Source organism: Amblyomma maculatum, chromosome 7 (genome assembly GCF_055883805.1).
Source record: "Amblyomma maculatum isolate TAMU_Amacu chromosome 7, ASM5588380v1, whole genome shotgun sequence".
In the NCBI taxonomy this organism is placed as follows: domain Eukaryota; kingdom Metazoa; phylum Arthropoda; class Arachnida; order Ixodida; family Ixodidae; genus Amblyomma; species Amblyomma maculatum.
Window position 1 is genome coordinate 85,353,024 of NC_139350.1, and position 19,935 is coordinate 85,372,958.

Sequence of the window (19,935 nt, forward strand, 5' to 3'; positions counted from 1 at the left end):
TCTGTTGTTCCCGACAGTGCACGCGCACATCGGGCTTTATCATTAATATCTGTTACCCTAAAGTCAGTGTGTGCCCTTCAATCGTTGTCACGTCTTACCTGGTCACGAACACGTGTATAAAAACGGAAGAGTCAGTACGCTCTGTACTTTGGGCAACTTATGTGACAGACGCCACTGACTTCACAGGAGACAACAAATTCTTTTGCATTTGTGCTGTGGAATTCTTCAGCGTGATAGAAGCGTATATAGTCAATTGACCTTGTTGGTGAAAGTTCATATCTGAAACAGAACGGAGGACGGGACGCTAAATAAAATTCATCTTAGCAGCCGGGCTTGTCGCGAGCATTGTGTTCTGTAGTGCCGTGTTATACACATCTGTTGTACTTGTCTTTCCTTGGCCTTTTAAGCCCATACACGATCCTCTGCTGCGTCAGTCAGATAAAATCCGCCACTTTATAGTCACCGCTTGTGGAGCTTGCTTCCGCCTCTGTCCTTCGCAGTTTTGCATATGCGATAAGTCAGATCACCTTTCACGGGAACCAGTCCGGCATCGATATCTGATGCCGAAAGGCTCCTGTTGATTTGATTCTAAACGTGTGAGTAGTTCCGGCTGTTGTATCTTACTGCAATACTGCGAGGTCTCGAGACCGCGAAGGTTTCTGGAACTGAATCTTCTGAGCTGAAGTTACAAGGGGATCGACCGCAGCTTCTATGAGGCTGACTTTCCTGCTCGCTTCTTCGTTTCTTGGAATGAAGCTCGCGTTCACAGTATTAACTGTAGAAAAATGCAAACCATTCGGATATTTTTCCCTCAAGGGGAGCCGAATCAGCCGACGCTACGCGCATCCGTGTGTAGCCTCGCATTGTATGGTTTTTGCTTAGCTGTCGGCACGTGCTGATGCATTCTGATGTGGGCATCGATCTGCTGTCCACGTGTCTCCAACATTCTCAGTGAGAGTGACGAAGAATAGCTCATCGCAACCAAGTACCTGATCACATTTAGTTGCGAATAGCTTCTATCGCGGCCGTTGTGTTCCATCGCTACAGCCTTCTGACTTTTCACTGTGACACGAAAGAGTTGCTGTTTGCTCCTCCTGTCCCTTTTACTTCCCGGAACTGGGGTCATTTACAATACATGGTTTCCGGGTACCGGTAAAAACATGGCCCCGGAATATACGTCTCCGGTATATATCGCTTCGGCAAGAATGTACCAGGACAAAAATTAAAGAGCACTGCAGAATCTGCACTGAAGTAATGCGAAAGTACGGATGCTACTGTTGGCTGCTTCTTGTTGCTTCATGTTTCTTATATCACTTCTTGTTTACCCATTTTAGCCTTTGGTACTTTCAGACAGCGCGCCAATCCCTTCCTATGCCCTTTTTGGGATTTATTTCCGCTTGCGGGACATCGCAATTTTGACCACACCCTAATTCATTATTAATTTAAACAGCGCGAACACGAAGACAAAGGACAAGATAAAAGAAAGCCACTGTACCAACTCGCCCAATAAAGTACCTTGGCTCACCCTAATTGCCTGCCTTAATTAACTATATCTTTGGTACTTTCAAATTGCGCGTCCGTAGCTTCCTATGCCCTTTTTTGGCTCGACTTCAGGTTGCGTGACGTCACATCATTGACGTTACCTTAACTGACTGATTTATTTACTATTTTAGTATTTGATACATTCAAATGCGCCGCCAAGCCATTGGCTAATGCGACCATTTTTGCCTTGATTTCTACATTTTTACTTATAAATTATTATCTAACTAACCTATCGGCCTAATATTTTTTCGGACACAATATTACGTTACCTCTATCGATTGACACCAATCATTAACCTCTACAACTTCTCAGTTACTCACAATTGCTTCGGACACAATTTTTCGGACGCGGTCTGCGGACAGAAATTTGTGAAAATAGCGAAGCAATGCTTTTGCATTAAAAAGTCACAATTTGTGAAGTTAGAACAAATGTCCCCAGAAGGGTGCAGTCTAACATTACGCTTTCGCTTCACCTGGAAGCGAAAGTTCAGCTTATGTTACTGTCAATAACTGTAACCGATTTTTATTGCGAAAGCAATACTGCTTCCACTTTCTGCCATTGATGGTCGTGGCTCCTCTCACACAGTTGCGCGCCTCGTGACCGCGTGACGTCAATACAGACCGAGAGACGCGGACCCAGCTAGCGCCATCGATGGCGGATGTCAGGCTTCACAGGCCGGCTGCGCCGCTGCCGAGAGGAAGGGATAAAACGCGGGGCTGCAGCGGCGCTCCTCTCAGTGCGCTATGTCGGATGATGTGTACAAGGCGAGGCTGGAACGATCTGCTGCGGCCAAGCGACGGAGCCGTGCCGAAGAAACAGACGAAGTGCGGGAAGAACGGCGAGTTAAACACCGTGCGTATGTATCAGTCTGGCGAGCACGCCGGTCAAGATCGCTGTATACGGAAAGGCCAAGTGAAACTTCGGAGACAAGTTATGGACGAATATAGGCATTCCGACCATAGAGAAAGAGATTGGTAAAGAGCGGACACTGGGCGAAAACTGGCCCCAGGAAATGACGCGTGACTTGTGCTGCCGCCGATTGATGGATGGCGGCACCAGCGCGGGCATGCGCGGACGCGCGCGCGACGGCACTCGCTGCAGAGGTAGCCCGCCGGAGCAGACGACAGAACGTTGTCGAAGGGAGCGAGCAGTCGTCTGCTCGTGCCTCACCGCGCCTGTGCGGCACAGACCGCATATTTTTATCTCTTGTGGGCTGCTACGCGGAACGACTACGGTTTGGAACGACGTCAAGGTGAGCAACGTTTTTTGCTGAACTACGCTGCATTTGAAGCATTTTACCATGACCACGCCGGCCGGTGTCAATTAAGTTTCGCAGCTCGTGAACATTCGCGCCGGCTGTTCAGGCGCAGTTCGTGACGCTCCGGCAGTTTCCAACCGCGGCGAGGTTTAATATGTTGTGTTCCAGCGAAACTGAGCTTCATTTCGAACAGTTGATCTCAGCACGCTGGACAAAGTCGCATGTGAAGGCACCAAGGCATGCCGTTGCGCCAACATGGCGTATTAGCCGGCCGGTGCGGCCAGGCCTGACGCGGTTTGCCGAGCGGCTAGTTTTCCTAAGTGTCGCGTTTAACAGGGCGATGGTAAGGTGAGAAATGTTGAATTCTTGACTTTCTTGTCAAACTGCGCAGTATTTCATGCAGTTAACCTCAGTACGGCGGCGACTGCGCTTCACAAAGTCGCGCGTGAAGGGCAAGCTAAAGGCATGACAAGGCGTGCTGGTCGCGGTGGCGTGAGGTGGTTTTGCGTGGTGTCGCGTTTAACAGGGCAACCGCAAGTTGAGAAATGTTTCATTCTTGTCAAACTGTGAGGCATTTCGGGTAGTTTAGCTCAGCACGACGGTCTGCGCTTCACAAAGTCGCGTATGAAGGGCAAGCTAACAGGCGTGCTTGCCGGCTGCGGTGAGGCCAGGCCGCGGTTTTGCGAACAGCTAGTTTTGCGTGGTGTCGCGTTACATTTAACGGGACAACCTTAAAGTGAGAAATGTTTTATTATGCTGCAAGCTTCCCCTGTTCAGTGCTTTTGAGGAATATTTTAGTTTAGTGGCTGTTATTTCACTCAATGTAGAAATGCATTTTCAGATAGGTTCGGTTAGCCTGCATTTCCTGACCTCTACGTTGCAAGAGTAGCTTTTGTATCAATTTTATGAATGACAGCTTTTCTGTTCTGGACCATAACTGCTGCTCACCAAGTCTTCAGTACGCACCCACATGCACAGATGTGTGCGCGGTGCAGTGGCCTTGCATTTCACTGCAACCTTCTGCATCATGTTCATTCCTTTTCCAACAGCACTGCATGGACCCACGGACTACAGCCAAAGCACGGCACATGCAACGAGTGAACGGTGTGGCCTTCCCCCAAGCGTCAGTACTCCTCTCTGCCCTGAACAATACAAGCTACCCTTGCTAAGGTAGCCGCGACTGGGACTGTGTAGTTTATGTATAATGCATGTTTTGTTGCATATAATTTGCCATAATTCGGAAATCAATGTTATGCTATTTTTTGTCTCTACCTAAGTGCTGTTTCTCGTCTTGTGTATTTTTATTTTTCTATGCTGTGCACACCTTCCTAATGCTTGCCAAGTTTTGTCAATGCATCCGTCTACATCTGCTGCGTCTCTTATGTGTTTTATATGCAGCAAAATAAATGTTCATTTCACAAAGCACTTGGCGTCTTTTCTGCAATACTGTTTTGCAAAGGCTGTGGCGCAGCTGCTTTGATGGCCAGTTTTTTTCATGCTGTTATGCATGCTGAAAATAAATACAAACACTAGCAGACCATGTAAAACCAAAATAATGCGCCAAAAGGGCAGGGAAGGGCGCAGCGCATGCTATAGCATTCAAATCGCGCGCCTTTAGGCAAGACCGGAAGTAGTTGTCGCCGGCCGCTTGGTGCGCTACAGTCAAATGGGCCGCTGGGCAATATGGGAGTGTCCGCTCTTTACCAATCTCTTTCTCTATGTTCCGACGACTATGTCATCACCGATGTACAGACCAAAAGCCATTTCTTCACGGACCACCAAAGCGTATTCATCGCATTAAATAAAGCAAAATTACAGTAGAACCATGTTGTGTACAGAGTGAATCCATGCAAAGCCATACAGGGCAACAATGTCCAAACTACCAGCAGAACAAAGGCGGTTCTTCCGCAATCTTCCAGGCTTACCCAAGCTAAGCCACAGCCAATTTTTTTACCTAGAACTACTTTTATGGTTTTAGCTTGAGGGTAATTTGCATATTTATTACAAACTTTTCTTCCTTTTCACCTGTTGTGGTTCCTTTTGTGCCATAAGTCTTAAGACTCCGTTACCCCGTGGAGAGCGGCAATACTGTATGCTACAGCGCTTCCAACCGTCCTCTTGAAAGTGGCCAAACACTGAAGCGATGCGGAGCGTTCGTTACAACAAAAAAGCACAAGCCTAAACGTAACCTATATAAACCTTACCGGATCACATGTCGATGGACTTTTTCGCCGTTTCTTCTCTACTCCTATACTGCCTGTAAGTGACAGGCACCCAGAGGAGCCAGATCCCAAACAATGGTTACATCTGTTCTCTAATTAGGAATCAAGCAAAAAGGTGCAATTTCGTTAGCACATTGTTTCGGAAGGATTCAGTCTAAGGACCAAATATTGCTTAGGGGATATTTTTTCCTAGAGGCATCTTCCTCAGGGGCCTTTTCATCTGGTTACGTTTTTCCGAGGCCGTATCCTTCGGGGACATTTTTTCCTGGATGTTTTTACCTACACCCATCATTTCCACCACCAATTCCTCTCTCTGGTTGTTTGCTGAAGGCGACCAGCTTTCAAAATATGGGCCTCGGATTCCCGAACTGAAATGCGCACGTAAAAGGGTCGTCGCTGACGAAGCGACAAAGCACAGGCACCGAAGTGGCGAAACGCATCGAAAGGATTTATGTTCTCGTGTTTACCACATGTTTACAGCTAAGCAGATCAAAATAGTGGAGCTAACCGACATACACACGTAGGCCTCTATTAATTAAAATACTATCGTTCCCTACCTCTAACGAGCTGGCGATTCCGACTCTTTCTGTGTGTTCCCGTGAAAATGCTGTGGTCACATGTTCGAGGACCTTTTACAATACAGGAGAACCCCCTCCTTAGAATAGGTGAAAGCATTTTTGCAATTATGACGACGCCTTGCACGTGGTCAGCTTCGGCGCTGGTGCCAGATCAGGCAATAGAGAAACTTTTTTGCGAAGAGAAATTATTGTTTCGAAAGCCGTGTCGCATGGTTGCACAAGCGTTCCTGAAGATACCATTCCAAATCATAGTCATGATGGATGCTCTCAGTATACTGCTTGTTACTATAGTGAGTAAAAGTGCTTAGTGCCGCTAGTCCGGAACGTTTCAAACTTTCCGGAAGTCGTAGACTAGAGAGGTACCTTTTGCACCCGCTTGGAGCAACGCGATGTATACCTGGCCTCAGGAACAGCTTGCGACCTCGCAGGAAGTTAGCTAATTCAAGTTTCAGCTCTGTTACGTTTCTTTGAGCGCCTGCGTGCGAACAGGCCGCTTTCTTTAAATTCTGTGTGCAGTTTCTTTCGCAAGTTTTTTTAAAGCGTTTCTAATGCCGCCTGATTAGATGTCTATTCGTCCAAGGGGGAAATAAATACTCGCAACGTTGCCGGGAATGTGCCTACATAGCTATAGGCGCCAAAACGACATCTGGGCCCGTGCTTTTGTTCGTATACAATAAAAATTGAACCCCTTGCGCGGAAGCCTTATCCTTTCATAAAAGCGAAGGAGCCGCGCAAAACGAAAACGCGACGCAAAGCAGACCATTCAACGTGGGAGCTGACTGTCATCTGCTGATCTTGTTGCCACAGGTAAAATAGGTGTACACAGTATACAAAAACAAACATCCTCAAAAAAGACCAAAGTTGGAGAACATCCATACGGAGACGACGGTTTCCTCCTCGCGCGCGTTTGTGTGCGTGTGTGCTTGCGTGTATATGCGCGCGCGCGAATGTGTTTCCGGGTTATTCCTGCAATAAAACGAACATTTGATTGTCACTGCTTTTGTAGTCTCTTTTGCGTTCCTATCGCGTCTTTTTCCGCCGTTCCTTCACTGCAAGCATCCGAATCGGCTCGTCTAGCTTCACATCGTACATTACTCAGTATCGTACTTTATTTTTATTCTGATAAGATATATAATATCCTATGAATAACGGTTTTACGCAACCCCGAGTAGTGTGCGGCCAACGCATCGCCTAATTAGGTTAGGCTTAATTCCACGACTCCACTTGCACTGCTGTTGGTGCCTGTCTACGATGACACACTCCAACCGCTGGGATGTGTGGATTCTAGTACGACGGCTGTCGCCTGCAAAAGGTCCATTTCGTGCCAGTTTGAACGCATTTTAACAGACAAAAGAAAAAGAAAAAAAAGGAGTAATAATAATGCCAAGCCGGCTCCGCGGATAGCTTCTCGGACAGATGATCAGCGTTATGTGGTTTCGCTCGCCCCAACTCCCACCTGTGCTTGCCTTTGTTCTTACGTTGCATCTCAATGTTGAAATATGCAATGTCGGATCCAGCTTTTCAAGTAAGCCACATGAACGTGGCGTATAGATTATTTTATTCTCTTTTATTTTTCTCTTGTTGGGGGGCCGGACACTTATTGATTGGCTTCTGGATCTCGCATTATGCCAAGCGTCTGCCTGTAGCACACTACGCAAATTTTTAAGAATTGTACCACAGCGCACACACGTCGCGGTGTCTGAAGATTACTTGCGATGAAAGAAAGACGCTATAACTTTCCCACTATTGGTGACCGCTAAAAGTGTGCCGTGAGGGGAAGGACTGAGAGAAGGAGGAGAAAAAGCGACGCTTTGGTGGAGGGCTGCGGGTTAATTTTTACCCCGTGGGGCTCTTTCAATGGCGTTGTGCTGCGGAGCGCGAGGCCACGAGACCGAGCCCCGGACGCAACGGCCGCATTTCGAAAATCCTCACCCAAAGAACGCTGAATAGGAAAATGCAGTTAATTCGGACACCCGCTCAAGCTGCCGTCCCTGGTAACGAGGCGGTTCACGAGCTAGCCCGAGCTCTCTACTTTAGGGTAGCCGTCGAGCCCCCCGAACACTCGGCATACGACGAGCGTCTGCAAAATTACGAGGAAATCATCGACCATTATAAATTGGGACGTAGACTGGTACCCCCGCCAGATGTTATCCTAAATAATAGAGAAGCTGTCGCGAGGAAGCGGCTACAAACTAATGCGTTCATGAAGCCGGTCTGGGCGTTTCACGCGCTACCAGACCTTGGGGACACTGATCTATGCAAACACTGTGGGGCGAGAGACACCCTCGATCACATATAATTTGGGAGAGCCCACAATCTCCAGGGATAGGACAAAATATTACAAGTAGAGTAGCCTGGGATACCCTGCTGCGAAGCGCGGACCCTGCGATCCAGCACCGCACCGTCCATCTGGCGGAAGAGGCCGCAACAAGCCAAAGGCTACCTGCCAGCCTCTAATCCGCGGTCGCACGACTCCCCGTCTTCCCCGGCACGCGTGCCGGGGGCGGGGAAGAGGACACCCATTTCCGATGGAATTAAAAGTTGTGCAACCAACCAACCATCGTTGGAGACGATATGCAAAAGAGGCCCGTACGCTATGCGCTCTCGGTCGCGCGCTATCTTTAAAAACACTGCAGGGGATCAAAATTAACCTGCTGCCCTGCACCACAACGCCAATTTATCTTTACTTTTCAATCGATCGTTCATACCTTCCCTGCCTTTCCGGACAAAGAAACCTTCCTACCTTTCGTTTTTTTTAACTCTCTCGTTACTGAACAATACTCTGTAATGCCCTCTTCTAGCAGAAAAATGATCTCAAGGACGTTTCCAAGCTGATGGACGAGTTCCTCGGCTTCTTGGGGCTGCCTTCCGTCGGCGTGCACCGAAAGGGCCCTTTGGGCCATGCATAGCAAAATTACTTTTGAAAAGTAATTAAATTACATTACTAATTACTTCACTGAAAATTGCAGAAAAGTAATAAATTACATTACTCATTACTACTAAACGTAATGACAAAAATTAGAGTAATTTCATTACTGTAATTCAGTTACTGCCATGTCTGCTCCGGGCCATTGCAGCTGGGGGTGAGTGGGCGCCGCTGTAATATACCGGAGGGTTGCGAAACATGAACGGAAGCGCGCACATGCGGCCGGTGTTCGTGCTCTCCTGTGCGTGGCAGCATGGGAAGACTACACACTGACCGAACTGTTTCAGAAGGAGGGCTATTTTGGAGCAGTAATTATTCATCTTCCGAATGCTTGTTGTTCAAAATTGCTGACAGAAAAAAAAAAGAAGTGAGACGACTACACCAGTACGACAGCCTTAAACTCTTTACAAGCATGTATAGCGTCAGCAAGTTGGTGTCCTTTTCCTTCCTTTCCTTTTTTTTTTACTGAAGGCTCTTCAGAAATAAAAACGGCAATGCAGTGAAACGTCTACTTGCAGAGGGAGCGCCCACCGAGTTGATCAAGCATTTCTTTGCGGACGCCGTGCACAGAACGTCTTGGAGCTGATCTTATTCTATCGTGCATCTAAAAAGAAAAACAAAACAGAGGTCCCAGCTGTGTATTTGCAATTGCACAGAAAGCAAGGGTAACCAAAATGCTTTCGTTTTTAAACCACTCCCAAAAGCGGACTACTTGCCTTGTCTTGGGGTACGCGCTAGTGATCGCAAGCACAAAGTAAAAACAGCCAGCCCGGAGTATTATGCTTTATCCTCGTCACCAATCATCGTTTCGTAAATTGACAGCGAGAAGTTAGCGACAGAAACCTACACATCTGGTGGGTCTAATAAAATACAAAAGATGTCAAACGTAATATCAGTCATGCTGCAAAAATATAAAGACGTGACCTGAAGGATGTCGTCCATTCTCCAGAGCCATTCATATTTCTTCTATTTTGTCTAAGGAAAATATACCGGGAAAGCAGAGGCGTGGTAACTGTTACTAGCGACGGACGCCCCGACCACGCCATGGGTGAAGGTAGGTGGAGGGAGGGAAACAGTAAAGTCCGAAAGGGGCACCACAGTACTGCGTGGGGTTCTTCAGCGTGTCCTCATATCGTACATATAGACTAATCATGGGAGGCGAAAAATCGTAGCGGTAACATTAAGCGACAGGAAGCGTGCAGAGCGGGGGCTCATAGAAATAACTCAAGTTACGTACATTCTAGTGGAAATCAAGAAGAAATGGGCATGGGCAAGACATGTAGTGCAAAGAGAGGATAACCGATGGTCGCTTAGGGTAACAAACTGGATTCCAAGGGAAGGAAAGCGTAGCAGGGGGCGGCAGAAAGTAAGGTGGGCGGATGAGGTAAGAAGTTCGCAGGGTTAAGTGACGCAGTTATCACAGAATCGGGATAATAGGAGAAATACGGGAGAGGCCTTCGCCCTCCAGTGGGTATAGTCAGGCTGATGATGATGATGATGATATCGTACATAACACATGTGTCCTTAGGCTTTTGCTTCCATTGAAACGCTACCAGCGTGGCCGGCATTCGGTTCGTGTTGAGCAGCCGACCGTGTAACCACGGGCTACCAAATGGCTGGTATCGCCAGTGTAGCACGTGGATTCTCCCACGTTCTTCTAAAGAGCTTTTCCTAAGTGAATGACTCTAGGGAACGAAAAGAAGACCCACTCTGTGCTGTGTAGGAGAGTAGAAAGCAACAAAAGGGTCGGCAGTTGTCTAGCTGTAATTTACGACCAAACTGTACGTATGTACTTTCAGCAATCAATAACGTATCAAGAAATGGTTGACTGTTCAAGACGATGCAGAAGTACGAAAAATTCGCTAGGACACAGAAAGGACACAAGACACTGCGCTGTATCTCGCCTTCACTTTCTGTGCCCTTGCGACGTTCGCGCTATTTTTCGTCGTTCTTTCAACAAAGCGACTCAGCATTGTATGCTTTTTCCGTTTTGTGGCTCCTCTGATATGAGCATTGAATTGAGAAGCGCGGACGTTGAGGGCGGCACTTTTTGTTCTCAGTGGCAGTGGTCGCATATATCACCGTGTTGGATTGGGACCCGGCCCTTTGGAAAATTTAGAAGATCTAACTAGCCCCGTCTCGGTGACTCAGAGTTTGACGCTCGACTGCTAAGACAGTTTCCATCCCGGCCGCGGCGGCAGCGTTTCGATGGAGGCGTAACTGGGTGAATAACCACGGATGGTTGAAAATACTTCGGAGCCGTACACTACGACGCCCCTCGCCGCTCTAGTCGTATCGGTACGTTAAACCTAATGTATCACATAATTACGGGTGTGAGATTCCTCACTGCAGCGTCTACGAGAGTAAGTAGGATCACGTGGCTCCTCTTACTGCTGCTTAGCAGGCTCTCGAGTGGAGCTGCAGCATCCGCGTTTGAAAAACTGGAGGCGTACTTTAACGATATAGCGTTGAATAGCTCCGTTCTAAAAAAAAAATTCTGCATCGCATTTGTGAGCTAAATATCACGGGCATGGTTCGATAGGTGGTAGTTGGCAACTCACATGGCCGAGCAGTGAATCGGTTGTGCGGTGTAACGATACTACATGCTCTTAAGAGCTGCTAACTCGGGGTCCTCACTTGAGACGGGGGGGTGGGTGAGAATACTTTATAGGTATCTTGAATGCCTATTCAGCAACGGTACTCCCTAGGCCATGCACGCATGTTCGCAAGGCTTGGCTGGCTTTATCTCTAATTTGGATGGTTGCTTACTGTCAGTAGCTGGATAATATTGCAGCCTAGGACTGTATGCCAATAGGAATGTGTATCAGAGGGCCAAGTGAAGCAAGGGAAAGCCGTAAGGGAAGCCATTAACGACATCTCGTCGTAGCCTTAAATGGGGAGCTTAAACGTGCCGTAAATATTTTATCCGTTTATTTTTGCCTGTTAGCGAATGTGAGCATCGAACATATTGATCTGGCGCCGTCGCTAGAGTTGCCCTTTAAGCTGTTACCACGTTCCGTAACTGCTCATCAATACCGGACGTGCGCTACGAAACCTAGCGTAAGCTCCCATTTTTGACCAAAATTAACTGAGATAAGCTCGGTTAAACAAGCTGTGAATGGACAAAGAAGTGACTGTTCATTATCACGTGTGCAGGAAGCATTTGAGCGAGCATTTTGTCTACAGCGTTCGCGCAAAACAATTCGAGGTGTAGTGGGCGAAGGACCGGCACGCGATGTTACGTTCTCCTGCTTATTTTAAATCTAACAAAGCTATAGACCATCGCTGGGAGGGTGGAAATGTATGACAGGGTCTTCACGAGGCCGATACCCTCCCTTCTTCTAAATTTTGAGGCACCAAATGCACTGCTGTGCTGGCTTTCACCATTACTCAGTTCAGATACTTTTTCTTAATTCTATGATCAAACAAGGAGCTCATTTGCAACAAACGGTGCTGATGCGTGCAATGTGTGCTTCTCTCCCTTGCAGTGCTGTTTTACGTCTCTCAACTGGGAATGAAAGCGCCGGACGTGAAGATGGGCATTGAATTAGTGCAGTGCGTTACGAAGGAGACGCTCGGCACGCATGAACAGTCTGCCACCTTATTAGCGGCGTCGTAAGTAATGCACTGCTTATTAAGGCGAAAGCCTCTTTTGGCTCATAGTGAAAAATCTCGCGTGCGCGAGATATGCCCTTGAGATGCCGCTAGATGTGGTCTCCCTTGTCTACCGTTCCTGTCGTCTCCATGGGAACGTAGGGGGCGCGATGGTGAGCGACGCCATATCGACAATTTCACACTTGCAGGAGCACTGCAACGAACGCGCGCAAAGGAACGCCCCGCGACAGGAGCGATGGTGCACCGTAAAATCCCACACTTGCAGCCCCGCGGGGGTAGCGTGGCGGTTATGGCTTGCGACCACTGTGCCCAATTATGCGGGATTGAATCGCGGCCTTCGCGGGCGCTTTGCGGTGGAGGCGAAAAGCTAGGCGCCGTGTGCTGTGCTATGTCACTTCCGTTAAAGAACCCCCAGTGGTCAAAATTTCCGGAGCCCTCCACTAAGGCGCCTCTCAAAGCGCGTGTCACTTTGGGAAACTAAACCCCATAAACCACAAACTGTAAACTACACTTTCACCAGCACTCCAACGAACGCGATCCTCGTTCGAAACAAGGGCTCAAAGCTGAAGGGGCGCAGCAGTGCAGCCGTGGCCTAGTAGTTAGATCACCCGTCTCGGTTGCGGTAGGTGGTTAGTTCTACTACGACCGCCCGCCGCACAGCCACAGGTAAAAATGGGTACAAGTGTCCTCCGGCCTCGCGCTCAGCTTATCTAGGCGTGTGCGCTTGGAAAACCCCGCGGCGCCCCCTGGTGGGCCAAACCCAGTTTCGTACAACCTAACCGCCTGCAAATGTGGTTTATGTTCGTATTGGTAATTACTTTGAACTTCAGCTTTAGCAGCAGTCAGCAGCAGTTGTAAAAAAAAAAAGCGGCCACGTATAGGGCTTCTGCCGCGCGAGGCAGGCTGCATTTCAGGAGATTCGGGCAAAGACGGAATTGATAAAGAAGATGACGTGCCAGTCACGATAGAAAGGTCGCCATGTTCCTTTGAAGTGTCAGCCGAGGTAAGAAACGTTGCCGCAGATTTAACTGCAATGCACCAAACAGCTCGGAAGAAACCACACTGCCCGCCACATCCTAGTGCCGACGTCGTCAGACCCGGTCTTCAGAGGCCTCCTCTTTTGAGGCAGGTACACCCCGATGAGCGACTGGAAGGTCAATTGCCAGTGTTGGCCTCAGCGCCGCATTCTCCTGAACGCAGCGGAGACTGAGCATCCGGGACGGACTGGAGCTGGCCACCTGCAAGCGGAACAAATTCTGAAGAAGCGAGACAGGTCAGTCAAAAAAAGAAGCCTCCGGTTCGACCCACGACTTCGTCTTTGGGGCCTAGATGCAACGCTAAGCTTACGTCAGCAGCACTAAGTCCGGCTCTCGCAAATACTGCGTTGACGTTGAGGCAAAGCGAGAGAAAGGCGGCAAACTTCGACGTGCTCACCTCTTCGTCGGGCGCTCTCAGAAGCTTAACGGGTGGACCCTCACGTGCTTCTGCACCGGGACAATTAAAGACAGACCAAGATGGCAGACACTTCATCGACGACACTGTTGGAGTTTCTAAACATTCGCACGAGCACTCGTCTGTGACACAGCAGCAAATTTGGAACGAACCCGAGAGGGAAAAGGAAGGTGGTCGTTGTGAAGAAAGGTCCGTCCAGCTCGATGCTCCGAGTGGCCAGCTCAACAAGAATGCTTCGCAACACAGTGTGGCGGTCGGCAGCTCTCAAACTTTGTACGTTCAGAAGGCAAGTATTGCAGCCCAGCCAGACGGGGCGGGCGACTCGAGCTTTGTGCGTACAAGCGAGGAAGTTCTCGGTGCGGTTGACGGTGGCGGTGCTTCAGTCCCCGGTGCGAGTCGAGAGGCAAGGATGAAGGTTGAACCACAGGTGAAATTTGATGTGTGCGAGGCTCGCAAGGTTATCTTCGCCTTTTCCGGCATCGGGGCGGTGACCAGCGCACTCGAGACTGAACCCGTAGTGACGCTGAAGAGTAAAATGCGCGAGGTCCTGTCCCTGTACACATTCCACGCGGTGTGCCGATTCCGCAAATTTTTTGGTGTGACCATGGTCTCTTTGGGCCTGTCTTTCTGCTTGGGAGAGTACGACAACTTTTGTCATTGGCCATTCCGCAAGACCGTTTTTTTTGAAGTCCTTCATCTCCAGAGGAAACCAAGGTACATGAAAATAGAGTTACATCCACTACGGGCAGTGCCAGAAGATGCATTTACGAAGCCAGTCGCCGGAATTGAAAATCCCGCCGTTTACAGCCAAGATTATGCGTGGGTCAACGTTGTAAAGGCCGGGTTTGTCGCCAACGATGCCCTCTGCTATCAAGTGTGGTTTGAGTGACGGGGTAGTGTGTTCTTGATGCTTCTTGCTAAATAAATGTAAAAGTGCTGTTCCTCAGTCTGTTCTTCAGTTTATCTTCCCGAATTTATTCCTGTATTTTATTTCATTGGCGTGCTCATTTTTGAAAATCAAGATCAGGAAGGAAAAAACATTTCATCCTACCAGATCGGTAAATTTGCACTGAAAAACGCAGACAGGATATCTTTCTTTCATTCTCGGGGAAATCAGAAATATGAAACTCCGTCCTACCCTGATGTAAAAGGGGCTACATAATGGGCTTCTGCCGCGCAAGGCGGCCTTACGATTTTCCGATAGCGGAAAGAATTACTGGCCCATCGGTGCAACGTTTTTGGCCCATAGCCTCCTTCCCCAGCTTTTCATCTTAAAGAGCCGAGCACTAGACCGGGGAAAGCTTGTAGCCTTTGAAAACCGGTTGGTGCCAGGCGATATCGGGAATAGAACTTTTTACGTTCCGAATGCGAGGGGGATGCTCTGCCACAAGGTCACCGCTTCGGTTTTTTCAACCAAGAGTTTTCGTCCATGGGAATTTTTCCCAAGCATTTCACCCAAGAAGAGCCCAGCACTAGGCTGGGGCAAATCCTACAACCGTTGGAAACTGGTGGGTACTCGGCGCGCCACCGGGAATTGAACCTGGCACAGTGTGCAGCAGCAACGGTCGGGATTTCGCATTTCTCCAATGCATATTCTGCATTGCTTTCGGAATTCTTTTTTTCTACTGCCTTCATGTTCTTTTCCCCGTCATCTATTATAAATTATTCGTCACTTCATAGCTGCCGGCATTCAATTGCGCATCTCATTGTTAGTTCGGTCAAAGCTAAAAATTATGAATTACACTTAGACAAATACCACTATATTTTTCGCGATTACCCAGATGTGGGACAGCTGCCCCAATGCGTCATTTTAACACAATGCAGTATTCTGCTTCATGCTGCACGAAAAGCAATAAATTCGCCGAAATCGCGCGACCTTGCGCCAAAAAGGCCTCTTTTGTTCCACTTGCTGGGGTTTCCTTGGCCGTCCGATCATACGAAGCAGTTTACGATGGCAATTGCTAGTGCACTCGAAACGCACTTTTTCTACGTATATGTATTCGATCAGTATGAATATTCGTAAATTGCGGTATTTTTGTGTCCAATCTAGCGGCCAGTGATCGTGGATTCCAAGCTTCGATCAGCAAGTGAGCGAGAAATGCGGTGCTGCGCGACGCGTCATAGTGCCGGGGCAGAGCGCAAATAACGAGTAGCGGTGACGACGGCGAGCGGATGCCAGTGCTGCGATCATTTTCGATCACTGTACCACGTACGAGAGACGCGGCACCTGCACAAGTTGTCCCGCATGGCAACACAGTGGAACGGACAAAGCATCCGTGCTCTTCTGCGATCGCTTCGCGGTGACAGCTTTAATCGTTCACAAGTTTTGTAACATCGAATTTATTTGAACCTCGTTGATTCCTACTGCGTAAGCGTCGTCCTGCAGCTCCACGTAATTCTACGGCGTTGGTCGCTCGTTAATACGGGCGTGGTCGCGCTCGCACCGGTAAATTTGTGCGGGGCATCCCGTGGAGGTACGACCCGCGCAGCCAGCGATTGGAACACCAAGTCCCCCAAATCTGAATTTAATAGAACATTGGTGCACGCGCTCTTCGCCCGTGCTATGGCGGTCACGATGACGGTCGGAGTCCCCAGATCTGAAGTGCAGCTCAGGGGCACAGTTTCAGTTAATTTCATCGTCGTCCCGCGGCTGCAGTCAGGTGCGCGATTCGGTTAATCGCGTGTTTCGAACGTTGATCGGCGCGACACTGGTCCTTTAATTTTATTTGCGATGTGTTCACGCGTTCTAATGTCTACACATATTTCCCTCACTTTCATCCGTGTGGTTCGTCCAGTGCGCTGAAACTGCGTACTGCTCGAAATCCGTTCAGTGAACAAGGCTGTTTCTAATTAGGTACCACTTTCACTGCATTGCCCGGACAAAATTCGGATGACTTAATGATTTTAATGAAGATTTACATTGCATGGCCGCAGTATCAGGTTGCTACATACTAATATTGCTGCTACAAAACGATTCCATAGCTCCATAGCTATACTCCTGAATGCACATTTTCAAATGCCCCATAGCGTGCTTCAGAAGGCATATCTGCCTGCACCAAGAGCTGCTCTAAAAGCAATTCTGGCCATGCCATTCCTGTTAAAGCCCGTAGGGATCACAGTGCTTCGTGTGTTCCCATTACTTTGGAAACACGCCGTTTACGTAGCACAGTGTTTCTACTAATATACCGACGTTGTTAGATGTGGGGTTCGGGTGCACGCTGGACGATTCCCTAGACATGGCGACGTCCGTTCCACCCAGGAGAGAGATGCTGACGAGTGAAGGCAGTACGCAGTTGAATGACGAAGAAGACTGGCTTTATCTACATCTTTGACGAATCAATCAAGAACCAAGAACTAGAGCAAGAGCCATGATGCCCGTACCCATTCGGGAGTTTTATAGAGTTTGTCTTCCCTAAATTCCCTAGGTTAAGAGCGGGCCTTAGTTGAGGGAGTGTCTTGATCACTACACAATGACGCACTTCCACAAACTCTTACTCCTGGTGACACCGGCTCTGAAAGGGTTCAGACTTGGTGGCAAGGAGAAAACCGTAGTGGCGGTGAAGATGGCGGCACAAGAAGCGCCCAGTGTTTGTCGATGGCTGATGTTCTGGGCACACACCTGCGTGAAAGGAGCCCGCGCGCTCCATTGCAATGACATGGGAGAAGCGTTGCCGGGCCCTTTTCCCTTAATACGGCTACCAAGAAGGGGGAATGCCACGTGGCCGCTTGTTGACCGCTGGTGACGACCGGCCAAACAAAACCGCGTTCCTCTCAGACCTTCTGTGTTGCTGACTCAAGTTGAGTCTTGCCGTCGCCGTCCTCTATATATCTTTCAGCATGATGGCCCCGGGCTCCTGCATACGTGGTCCTAGGCGGGTGCTTTCCTGCTTGACTTGCTGTCGCCGTTCCTAACATCGTGATCAACTCTGCCTCGTGTCCACAGGCATCAGAAGACGGTCACGGTATTTGCTTCATGTTATGACAGGCCCGGAAAGAAGGCAGTATTTGTCGCGTCGAATATTTCATGCGCTCGTGCAGGTTGTTGAGGGCCTCTGCATGACAAAACCTTCGTTGCCCGACATTCCTCTGAATTTCCGCTAGTTCACGATTTGTACGGTTACACACAGTCCTTTTTTGCAAAGCTGCTTTGCATTTTCCATACTGTCTGAAAATAATAACGCTTTGTTTCTGGCGCTGTCTAATTGGGTTGGTTTGGGCAGTTTAGCCAAGAAAGGCCGCCACTTTCATTGATGCATGCCATTATCTTCTCTTACAGGATCATCGTGGGCGTACTGCTCGTCCTAGTCGTGTTGGGAACACTAGTGGACGCCATGTTCCTCATGCTGGTCAACAGGGAGTTTGCCGCAAAGGAAATAGTCAAGTCTCACTCTTATGAAATAAGTAAGTAGTCAGTACACTGAAGTCACGTTCTATGAGAAATCATGTCGAAATGTCCGACAAGAACTTAAAAAAAAGAAACAGATAGGGAGAGACAGAAGCTGCTATATTATGTGCCAGACTTAAATAGCATGACATGAAAATGACGGCTTGAGTAGTCCTGTTCTGAGCATAAACGGACCTTGTTTTTCATTACTGACTTTTATTCCGTCGAAAGAAGCAGGATATATAGTTTGGTTTTCCTTTTTAAAGATTATAGCCACCTATTTTTTAATTGCGTTCCTTATTTTGTGTAGTGATGCATGAGATAGTACTATGCACGGATCGCCAGCTGCTATTCGCCTACCACTTTTTAAAGGTTTACAATCGAATTTCTTTTCTCATCTGCTCATCTGCTTCAGAGCTATGGCTACAAAATTAAAGTTAATAAGTCACGGGAAGGATAAAAAACTGCGATATTGTTGCTCCATCGTTTTAATTCACTACATCACTAAGGCCAGCCTCCCTCAAAAACAGGAATCATATCGAGTAGAGAAGCATTGACTTTATCTTTTTTTCATCCCTCATATAAGTTATGTAACTAAAGAACAGCGCAAAAAAAAAAAGAACGAGAGCGGGAGAATACACGCAAACACAGGGCGGGTGCTTATAAACTGTTTATTTCCGAAAACCGAGCACGACGAATAACACAAACGCACTGTACCGCGTGGTGTGATGATAATGCAAAGTGCCTTTGAAATCAGAGGAGTTAACCCATCAAAAACCAAAACATAAAATCGTCACCTGTGCAGTTCAAAAAATTATTCGCAAAAGAGAGGTTTACATCGCTTGGTGTTAACAATACCGGGAGAAGGGATGACGGATGAAAAAGCTGTGCGCTGAGAAAAAGGAAAGGTTGGTTTGTGGCGTTTAACGTCTCAAAGCGACTGAGGCTATGAGAGACGCTCTAGTGGAGGACTTCGGAAATTTCGACCGCCTAGGGTTCTTTAATGCGCACTGACATCGCACAGCACATGGGCGCTTCGCTTTACACCTACATCGAAAAGCGCCGGCGGTCGCTTTTCGACGGAAAGAAAGGCCAGAGTGTAAAAAAGACCTAATAAAATTGTTTGAAAGACGTGGAAGACGTCGAAGAACTGCAAATGAACCTAAAACCATCGTAACAAAATGCCGAGTCCATGAACTAACCAACAGCCAACAAGGAACATGGCGAAAAACGAAAGAAACAAGAAACAGCTGACAGCCAACAGTTCATCCAGTAAAACAACAACAACAACAAAAACACAAGGACAAAGCACAGGAGCTTCGTAAAACAAGTACAAGAGTCAAATTGAAAAAAAAAAAAATACTGGCGGAACACAGCACCGGCGCTGTTTTATTATTAGTTTTTTGTTGTTTCACCGTGTTAACCGTTGGCTGCCGGTTTTATGTTTAGAACGTTTTCGCAGTGTTTCTTGTTGGCTGTTGGTTTGTTGATTGATTCGGACTTTTGCTGCGATGCTATTAAGTTCATTCATATTTATTCCACATCTTACACTCATTTTTATGTTATCTTTTTCCCTTTCCAGCCTTTCCTTCGTCATTGCACTCAATTTTTCGAACCGCCATCCGTTCTCCGGTTGGAGTGAAGACGAGCCGATGTACCTTTGTTTTGATGAACATTTCTTGAACTGCACTGGTGACGATGTTATGTTCTGGTTTTGATGTGTTCTTTAATTTCAAGGGCACTTCGCTTTATCATGTGGCCAACCACACCACGTGGTCCAGCATGTAGGGTATTTATCCTGCTTGATTTTTGAAAAAAGGAAACAGTTGATAGTCAGCACCCGTCCTGTGTTTGCGTGCATTCATTAGTCCCCATATTTTTCGCGCTGTTCTTTCGTCACTTAGCCATGAACCAAACAGCTCAGGCAAAAGTCTTGACTCATGTACGATGTCATAGCT

At 47.9% G+C, this 19,935-nt stretch overlaps 1 pseudogene across 1 annotated transcript in view; it reads left to right on the forward strand.

Annotated features, from left to right (window-relative positions):
* The first annotated feature begins 2,285 nt into the window (after positions 1-2,285).
* LOC146183835 (nose resistant to fluoxetine protein 6-like) overlaps positions 2,286-19,935 on the forward strand; it is a 31,721-nt pseudogene continuing 14,071 nt past the window's right edge. Inside the window, exons 1-5 of the transcript XR_014708410.1 lie at positions 2,286-2,366; positions 8,402-8,503; positions 10,587-10,597; positions 12,015-12,141; positions 17,870-17,994. The product of XR_014708410.1 is annotated as a nose resistant to fluoxetine protein 6-like (transcript). The remainder of the gene's footprint in view (positions 2,367-8,401; positions 8,504-10,586; positions 10,598-12,014; positions 12,142-17,869; positions 17,995-19,935) is intronic.